Raw genomic sequence first — 11,071 nt, 5'->3', positions numbered from 1 at the left:
TTCTTTTTCATATGATCGACCAATCATCTAAAGTTTGATGGACTTCCAAGAACGCAAGAACAAAACTCTCGATTCTTTGTAATGGGATCGACCAATCAACTGAAGTTTGATGGAATTCCAAGAAAGCAAGTCAAAAACCATCGATTCTTTGTCATGGGATCGACCAATCATCTGAAGTTTGATCGATATCCAAGAAAGCAAGACCAAATATATCGATTCTTTGTCATGGGATCGACCAGTCTTCTGAAGTTTGATTGAATTCCAACAACACAAGAACAAAACTATCGATTCTTTTTCATGTGATCGACCAATCATTAGAAGTTTGATGGAAATTCAAGAAAGCGAGACCAAAACTATCAATTTTTTTGTCAAGGAATCAACCAATCACAACTGAAATTTATAGAATTCCAACAAAGCAAGTCCAAAACCATCGATTCTTTGTCATGGGATCGACCAATCATCTGAAGTTTGATGGAATTCCAAGAACGCAAGAACAAAACTATCGATTCTTTTTCATGGGATCGACCAATCATCTGAAGTTTGATGGACTTCCAAGAACGCAAGAACAAAACTCTCGATTCTTTGTAATGGGATCGACCAATCAACTGAAGTTTGATGGAATTCCAAGAAAGCAAGTCAAAAACCATCGATTCTTTGTCATGGGATCGACCAATCATCTGAAGTTTGATGGATATCCAAGAAAGCGAGACCAAATATATCGATTCTTTGTCATGGGATCGACCAATTTTCTGAAGTTTGAATGAACTCCAAGAACGCAAGAACAAAACTACCGATTCTTTTTCATGTGATCGACCAATCATCAGAAGTTTTATGGAATTCCAAGAACGCATGAACTAAACTATCGATTCTTTGTCATGGAATCGACCAATCATCTGAAGTTTGATTGAATTCCAAGAACGCAAGAACAAAACTCTCGATTCTTTGTTATGGGATCGACCAATCATCTGAAGTTTGATGGATTTCAAAGAATTTTACTCCAACTCTATCATTTCTTCGTCATGGGATCCATCAATCATCTGAAGTTTGATGGAATTCCTAGTACGCAAGAAGAAAACTATCGATTATTTGGCATGGGATCAACCAATCATCTGAAGTTTGATGGAATTCCAAGAAAGCAAGACCAATACTATCAATTCTTTTTTATGAGATCGACCAATCATCTGAAGTTTGATGGAATTCCAAGAATTTAAATCCAACTCTATCATTTCTTCGTCATGGGATCCACCAATCAACTGAAGTTTGATGGAATTCCAAGTAAGCAAGACCAAAACTATCGATTCTTTGTCATGGGATCGACCAATCATCTGAAGTTTGATGGAATTCCAAGAACGCAAGAACAAAACTATCGATTCTTTTTCATGGGATCGACCAATCATCTGAAGTTTGATGGAATTCCAAGAAAGCAAGTCAAAAACCATCGATTCTTTGTCATGGGATCGATCAATCATCTGAAGTTTGATGGATATCCAAGAAAGCAAGACCAAATATATCGATTCTTTGTCATGGGATCGACCAATCTTCTGAAGTTTGATTGAATTCCAAGAACGCAAGAACAAAACTATCGATTCTTTTTAATGTGATCGACCAATCATCTGAAGTTTGATGGACTTCCAAAAACGCAAGAACAAAACTCTCGATTCTTTGTAATGGGATCGACCAATCAACTGAAGTTTAATGGAATTCCAAGAAAGCAAGTCAAAAACCATCGATTCTTTGTCATGGGATCGACCAATCATCTGAAGTTTGATGGATATCCAAAAAAGCGAGACCAAATATATCGATTCATTGTCATGGGTTCGACCAATCTTCTGAAGTTTGATTGAATTCCAAGAACGCAAGAACAAAACTATCGATTCTTTACATGGGATCGACCAATCTTCTGAAGTTTGATTGAATTCCAAGAACGCAAGAACAAAACTATCGATTCTTTTTCATGGGATCTACCAATCATCTGAAGTTTTATGGAATTCCAAGAACGCATGAACAAAACTATCGATTCTTTGTCATGGAATCGACCAATCATCTGAAGTTTGATTGAATTCCAAGAACGCAAGAACAAAACTCACGATTCTTTGTCATGGGATCGACCAATCTTCTGAAGTTTGATTGAATTCCAAGAACGCAAGAACAAAACTATCGATTCTTTTTGATGGGATCTACCAATCATCTGAAGTTTATGGAATTACAAGAACGCATGAACAAAACTATCGATTCTTTGTAATGGGATCGACCAATCAACTGAAGTTTAATGGAATTCCAAGAAAGCAAGTCAAAAACCATCGATTCTTTGTCATGGGATCGACCAATCATCTGAAGTTTGATGGATATCCAAAAAAGCGAGACCAAATATATCGATTCATTGTCATGGGTTCGACCAATCTTCTGAAGTTTGATTGAATTCCAAGAACGCAAGAACAAAACTATCGATTCTTTATCATGGGATCGACCAATCTTCTGAAGTTTGATTGAATTCCAAGAACGCAAGAACAAAACTATCGATTCTTTTTCATGGGATCTACCAATCATCTGAAGTTTTATGGAATTCCAAGAACGCATGAACAAAACTATCGATTCTTTGTCATGGAATCGACCAATCATCTGAAGTTTGATTGAATTCCAAGAACGCAAGAACAAAACTCACGATTCTTTGTCATGGGATCGACCAATCTTCTGAAGTTTGATTGAATTCCAAGAACGCAAGAACAAAACTATCGATTCTTTTTGATGGGATCTACCAATCATCTGAAGTTTATGGAATTACAAGAACGCATGAACAAAACTATCGATTCTTTGTCATGGAATCGACCAATCATCTGAAGTTTGATGGATTTCCAAGAATTTTACTCCAACTATATCATTTCTTCGTCATGGGATCCACCAATCATCTGAAGTTTGATGGAATTCCTAGTACGCAAGAAGAAAACTATCGATTATTTGGCATGGGATCGACCAATCATTTGAAGTTTGATGGAATTCCAAGAAAGCAAGACCAAAACTATCGATTCTTTTTCTTGGGATCGACCAATCATCTGAAATTTGATGGAATTCCAAGAAAGCAAGACCAAAACTATCGATTCGTTGTCATGGAATAGACCAATCATCTGAAGTTTGATGGACTTCCAAGAACGCAAGAACAAAACTATCGATTCTTTTTCATGGGATCGACTAATCTTTTGAAGTTTGATTGAATTCAAAGAACGCATGAACAAAACTATCGATTCTTTGTTATGGGATCGACCAATCATCTGAAGTTTGATGGAATTCCAAGAATTTTAATCCAACTCAATTGATTCTTTTTTATGGGATCGACCAATCATCTGAAGTTTGATTGAATTCCAAGAACGCAAGAACAAAACTACCGATTCTTTTTAATGTGATCGACCAATCATCTGAAGTTTGATGGATATCCAAGAAAGCAAGACCAAATATATCGATTCTTTGTCATGGGATCGACCAATCTTCTGAAGTTTGATTGAATTCCAAGAACGCAAGAACAAAACTATCGATTCTTTTTCATGTGATCGACCAATCATCAGAAGTTTTATGGAATTCCAAGAACGCATGAACAAAACTATCGATTCTTTGTTATGGGATCGACCAATCATCTGAAGATTGATGGATATCCAAGAAAGCGAGACCAAATATATCGATTCTTTGTCATGGGATCGACCAATCTTCTGAAGTTTAATTGAATTCCAAGATCGCAAGAACAAAACTACCGATTCTTTTTCATATGATCGACCAATCATCTAAAGTTTGATGGACTTCCAAGAACGCAAGAACAAAACTCTCGATTCTTTGTAATGGGATCGACCAATCAACTGAAGTTTGATGGAATTCCAAGAAAGCAAGTCAAAAACCATCGATTCTTTGTCATGGGATCGACCAATCATCTGAAGTTTGATCGATATCCAAGAAAGCAAGACCAAATATATCGATTCTTTGTCATGGGATCGACCAGTCTTCTGAAGTTTGATTGAATTCCAACAACACAAGAACAAAACTATCGATTCTTTTTCATGTGATCGACCAATCATTAGAAGTTTGATGGAAATTCAAGAAAGCGAGACCAAAACTATCAATTTTTTTGTCAAGGAATCAACCAATCACAACTGAAATTTATAGAATTCCAACAAAGCAAGTCCAAAACCATCGATTCTTTGTCATGGGATCGACCAATCATCTGAAGTTTGATGGAATTCCATGAACGCAAGAACAAAACTATCGATTCTTTTTCATGGGATCGACCAATCATCTGAAGTTTGATGGACTTCCAAGAACGCAAGAACAAAACTCTGGATTCTTTGTAATGGGATCGACCAATCAATTGAAGTTAATGGAATTCCAAGAAAGCAAGTCAAAAACCATCGATTCTTTGTCATGGGATCGACCAATCATCTGAAGTTTGATGGATATCCAAGAAAGCGAGACCAAATATATCGATTCTTTGTCATGGGATCGACCAATTTTCTGAAGTTTGATTGAACTCCAAGAACGCAAGAACAAAACTACCGATTCTTTTTCATGTGATCGACCAATCATCTGAAGTTTGATGGATATCCAAAAAAGCGATACCAAATATATCGATTCTTTGTCATGGGTTCGACCAATCTTCTGAAGTTTGATTGAATTCCAAGAACGCAAGAACAAAACTACCGATTCTTTTTCATGCGATCGACCAATCATCAGAAGTTTGATTGAATTCCACGAACGCAAGAACAAAACTATCGATTCTTTTTGATGGGATCTACCAATCATCTGAAGTTTATGGAATTACAAGAACGAATGAACAAAACTATCGATTCTTTGTCATGGAATCGACCAATCATCTGAAGTTTGATGGATTTCCAAGAATTTTACTCCAACTCTATCATTTCTTCGTCATGGGATCCACCAATCATCTGAAGTTTGATGGAATTTCAAGAAAGCAAGACCAAAACTATCGATTTTTTTGTCAGGGAATCAACCAATCACAACTGAAATTTATAGAATTCCAACAAAGCAAGTCCAAAACCATCGATTCTTTGTCATGGGATCGACCAATCATCTGAAGTTTGATGGAATTCCAAGAACGCAAGACTAAAACTCTCGATTCTTTGTAATGGGATCGACCAATCAACTGAAGTTTGATGGAATTGCAAGAAAGCAAGTCAAAAACTATCGATTCTTTGTCATGGGATCGATCAATCATCTGAAGTTTGATGGATATCCAAGAAAGCAAGACCAAATATATCGATTCTTTGTCATGGGATCGACCAATCTTCTGAAGTTTGATTGAATTCCAAGAACGCAAGAACAAAACTATCGATTCTTTTTCATGTGATCGACCAATCATCAGAAGTTTTATGGAATTCCAAGAACGCATGAACAAAACTATCGATTCTTTGTTATGGGATCGACCAATCATCTGAAGATTGATGGATATCCAAGAAAGCGAGACCAAATATATCGATTCTTTGTCATGGGATCGACCAATCTTCTGAAGTTTGATTGAATTCCAAGATCGCAAACACAAATGGCGCTGCGGAGCGAGTGATAGCATCGCTATTGTCACGCTCTCGATATTTCGCCAAAAATTTAGTTTTTGCTAAGCGAAGATGGCCAAAAGTGACCTTAATGGACGCAGGTTGGGCAAGACCAAGACTGTGAGTGAAGGGAAGCCGCCCTGCAGGCAGGACGGTGAGAAAGACGATAATTTCGATTGCCATCGATGCCGGCAGCTTTTATCACGCTTGAAAAGCGTTGAGGATCGGCTGCTGAGAATCGAAAGGGGAGAGAAGAGACAGGTGCGAGCTGAGAAATCTCAAACACGGCCGCCAAACAATGGAAATTCCCCAACGAAGTCAACTAAGTGGCAGGTGACGGAATTCACTCCTTTATTAAAAGAGTATTTCCAGCTACGGAAGAGTGCATTTGAGGACTCGAGAGGAAAATGCCGAATTGAAATTGTCCGCGGCAACCTGGTCACAGCCGCTGAGAAGTGGAAAGCCCATGTTGTTTCAGGCGACATGAGGCGTTCAAAAGGGATCGCCAAAGTTTTCGCTGAGGAGTACGGCCCGGTCAAGATGAAGGACGAATTCTACCAAATTGGATGTATTCGGCCTCAACGCAAAGGAGACACAACCCTGCTGAATGTGGTTTCAAAGGAAAGGTACTTCCATAAATTTGCCTTTCAGCCGGAGCTCTTCCTGGCCAACTTGGCCAAAGCAATATCCAGCCTGAGGGCATTTTGCGAGGAGAAGGGCATCAGGAGGTTGGCCCTGGTGCGGATAGCATCTAAGACGGACCGAGTCCACTGGCGCTGGACGCAACAAAAATTGCTGGAGGCATTCAAAGACTGGGAAATTGTGCTGGCTATTTACCTGCAGAACCCAGAGGTGCGCTCCCGCCATGGTGGCGCCAGAAGAGGGGAGGGGGGCGCCCGTACGGCCCCCAAAGCTACTGCCGCTGCGGGCGGTCCGTCGGCTGCGCTCGGCGCTCCTGGGCCGGCAGGGGAGCTCGCCGACCCCATTCGCGCACCGTCGGCCGCTCGAGCGGCTAGAGGTAAGCCACGTTTACCCCTCTTGAACACTTCGGTGGTCATGAGGGATGGTTTTGCCTCGCCTGATGCTCCTTTTCTGTCATGCTCTCCAACTGATGATGCGACGAGAAAGACGATAAATGATGTCCAGACCTGTTTCCCGCTGCCAAGTAAGCCAAAGCAAAGGACTGATGTTAGCCTGAATGGTAATGAGAGGCGAGGCGATGCCCATAAAGTCGCCACCGTTACTTCTGCCTTGAGTGCGTCGTCGTCCGCGTCCGGCGCCTCTGTGGCAGAAGGGAGGCAGGCCAATGACGTGGCGGCGTCCACTCGCACACAGTCAGGTGAGTCTACAAATACTCACTCGACCACATTTGCTTCATTGCTCCCTTTACCTGCTGGAAAAAATGCTTACTTTGCTGTGACCACCCGGGGAGATGATGGCATGAAGGCGACTGCTATTGCTGGAAGCGGGCTACGAGACAGGGCCCTTAATGCTGTCTCCACTTTTTTGAGTGGCCTGGCGGCCGCTCCTGGCCCTTCCACGAAAGAGCAGCCACTGTGTGCGCCGCCAGCCACTCCTCCTAGTGCCCAAGGTGAGCTGATAAGAGCGGATGATGCGTCGCCTGATGAGCTTTATTTCATGACAGATACGCCCCACAACGTTACTGTGAGGTCGGCAAGACGTCAGCGGCTTTGCAAAGAATTAAACAGTGGTTATGAGGATGATGAGGATGAATTTTCGTCGCCAACGAAAACAAATTTTCAATAAATGATGGTGAATTACGGGAAGAGCGAAGAAAGAAGAAATATGATTTTTCTTTTTGGTTACTTAATGTGCAAGGTTTGTCAAGAGCAAAGAAACTAAGTTTGTTTAAGGATTCCCTCCGAAACCAGAATGACGGCATTACTCCTAGCCTTTTGCTTTTGACTGAGATATGGCTAAATGAGAGCGAGGTCAAAGGTCTTCAATTATTGGATTACAAATTGGCCGCTGGTTATGGCAGGAGAGAGAGAGAACGAGGTGGAGTTGCCATTTTGGTAAAGCGAGATATTGATGTTAAGAGTGTGAGTGTGGTTAGTCTCGAATTTTGTTGCGAGTGTGTGGCGATAACTATTGACATTAATAGGCAAAGATTGTGTTTCTTGTTGGTTTATCGCCCTTCAAATCCAGTAAATAACTCCAACTTCCAACGCTTTTTCACATGTTTTGAGCAAAATTTAGAAAAGATCCTCCAGTTGCCTAAAATAAAAAAATGGTTCATTTGCGGTGATTTCAACATTAACATGCTTAACGAATCTACTCAGTCAAAAAGATTGTGTGGTTTGCTAGAAAAGTTTGATTTAAGTCTGTTGAATAAAAAAATGATAACTCGCAAGTGTGCAACTGGGGGCACATTAATTGATCTAGTTTTGGCAAAAATTGATGAATCTGATAAATTTACGTGTACCGCTGTGCCAAATATTCTTTCTGATCATGATACTGTTAAATGTCAAATGTTACTAGGAATGCAAAAAATTTCTGATAAATTTGTTGAAACGCGGATATTTTCGGAGGCAAACATAGAAGAGTTCACATCGCGAATAGAGTTGCAAACTTGGATCCAAGTTGCAACCGTGGACTCTGCCGATGAGAAATACGAGAGTTTCTTAGATGTTTTTCACAAATTGTTTTCAGAGTGCTTCCCCTTAAAAAAAATTTTGATTCGGGCAAATCAAAGGGACAAAGTGAAATTGTCGCGTGAGGTAAAGGAGGCGAGGAGGGAGTTAATTAAGCAAAGTAAGGCTGTTAAGTCTCTCCCTGACCAGCACCCAGAAAGGGAGCTGTTCAAGCGGAGGAGGTTTGATTACAATGAGCGGCTGCAGCGTGAAATTTGCGAGCGAAACAGCTCCTTCATTGAGTTGGCTGTGAATAAGTCAGCGGCCGCATGGTCGTTGATAAATAAAGCGGTCGGCAAGGTGAAGGAAAGGCCGGACATTTCAGAGCTATTGTTAAATGATGTTAGCTTAACAGACAAAATTGATATCGCCAATGCTCTGAATGAGAGCTTTGTTGTTCCGCTGCCGCCGCAATTTCAGATGCCACAAGAGCGAATAAAATCTTTGCCTCACACGCTCTTCCTCGCTCCCGTTACTTCTGAAGAGATTCTGCATCATCTGCGCCGTTTGCCTCCGAAAAGATCCGCTGGCTGGGACGATATTCCTATGTTTCTTGTTAAGCGTGTGGCGCAACATATTGCGGCGCCACTCGCAGATATAGCCAATTGCTCCTTTTCCACTGGTGTTTATCCAAATTTGATGAAAAAGGCTGTTGTTGTGCCGTTATTTAAAAAAGGCGATAGGTGTAATGTTAAAAACTACCGCCCGATTTCGAATTTGCCAACTTTTTCAAAAGTGTTGGAAAATTGCTTTCTAATCAGGCTTGTAAATTTCTATGAGGAGCACGGTATAATTCCAAAGAGCCAGCATGGTTTTGTCCGTGGCAAGTGCACGGTAACTGCGTTGTTTGAATTTTTTGTAAAATTGCATGAGAAAATGGAACATCGGCAAAAGATTTTGGCCATATTTTATGATTTGAGTAATGCCTTCGGGACTGTGTGTGTGCCGATTTTGCTGCGTAAATTTGAGCAGAATGGCGTTCGCGGCGTTGCGCTTGATTGGTTGAGATCGTCGCTCACCGGGCGCACGCAAGTGGTCAAAATGACCCAAAGGGTCGGCAAGTGGGAGAGGACAGTGTTTTCGTCGGAGGTTTCGGTGGTACGTGGAACTCCGCAGGGTGGCGTATTGTCTCCGTCACTATTCGTTGGCGGAGTCTGCGACATGCTGCTGTATGTTCTGATAGGCTTCACCGTGAATTATGCCGACGACACTTCCTCTTTGCTTTCCGCCCCAACTAACGAAGAATTATATCAAAACGCCCGGTTGTCAGCAGGCATGCTTCAAGAATTTTGCGAAGCTAATTTTTTAACACTTAACGCATCAAAGTCGGTTCTCGTGCAGTTCCGCGGGCAAAAGCAGAATGTGTCCCCTCAAATAGACCTCGCCGGCCAATTAATTCAGTGTGCAGATCATGCCAAATTTTTGGGGCTCCACGTGCGGCAAGACTGCAAGTGGGATGACCACGCGCAGTACGTTAGTGGCCGCCTGCACACTACGGTGACGATGTTAAATAGTCTGAAGGGGAATGTTAATGAAAAAATTTTATAAAGTCTGTATTATGCTCATGCTTATTCCATTATGTCATACGGTATTGTAATCTGGGGTGCAAGCGATGGGGCGCTGCGGACTGTGTTCATGGCCCAGAAGCGGCTAATTCGTGCCCTGGCGGGCGAGAGGTACTGGAAGGGGTTGACGCCGCTGTGTTCTGCGAGACCACTTTTTGAGCGGTACAACCTGCTTCCAGTGTTCTCAGTTTATTTGTTTGAAGCATGTAAATTTGTTAAAAAATACCCCGCCTATTTTAAAAAGACCAGGGACGTGCATGGGCATGGAACGCGCCGCGCACCTGAATTGTATATTGCGCCTCAGAAATTGATGATTTCGCAGCAAAATCCATTTTCCAGTGCTGCAAATTTGTACAATGCTTTGCCACTTTCACTGCGACTTGAGCCACAATACGATAAATTTGTGTCAGCCTTAAAAGAATTTCTGTACTTAAAAAAATTTTATGATTGTGATGAATTCTTGGCATTTGTTAAAAATTTATAATTTTTGTGTGTAATTTGTTTGTGCATTGCAATTGGGGGGCATATATTTAGAATTGTAACAATATCTGATGTATGACCTCGCCAAAAGACAATAAAGATGATAATAATAATAAAACTACCGATTCTTTTTCATATGATCGACCAATCATCTAAAGTTTGATGGACTTCCAAGAACGCAAGAACAAAACTCTCGATTCTTTGTAATGGGATCGACCAATCAACTGAAGTTTGATGGAATTCCAAGAAAGCAAGTCAAAAACCATCGATTCTTTGTCATGGGATCGACCAATCATCTGAAGTTTGATCGATATCCAAGAAAGCAAGACCAAATATATCGATTCTTTGTCATGGGATCGACCAGTCTTCTGAAGTTTGATTGAATTCCAACAACACAAGAACAAAACTATCGATTCTTTTTCATGTGATCGACCAATCATTAGAAGTTTGATGGAAATTCAAGAAAGCGAGACCAAAACTATCAATTTTTTTGTCAAGGAATCAACCAATCACAACTGAAATTTATAGAAATCCAACAAAGCATGTCCAAAACCATCGATTCTTTTTCATGGGATCGACCAATCATCTGAAGTTTGATGGAATTCCATGAACGCAAGAACAAAACTATCGATTCTTTTTCATGGGATCGACCAATCATCTGAAGTTTGATGGACTTCCAAGAACGCAAGAACAAAACTCTCGATTCTTTGTAATGGGATCGACCAATCAATTGAAGTTTGATGGAATTCCAAGAAAGTAAGTCAAAAACCATCGATTCTTTGTCATGGGATCGACCAATCATCTGAAGTTTGATGGATATCCAAGT

The sequence above is a fragment of the Cloeon dipterum genome, unplaced genomic scaffold, assembly GCF_949628265.1.
Source record: "Cloeon dipterum unplaced genomic scaffold, ieCloDipt1.1 scaffold_10_ctg1, whole genome shotgun sequence".
NCBI lineage: Eukaryota > Metazoa > Arthropoda > Insecta > Ephemeroptera > Baetidae > Cloeon > Cloeon dipterum.
This window is presented reverse-complemented; position numbering follows the sequence as displayed.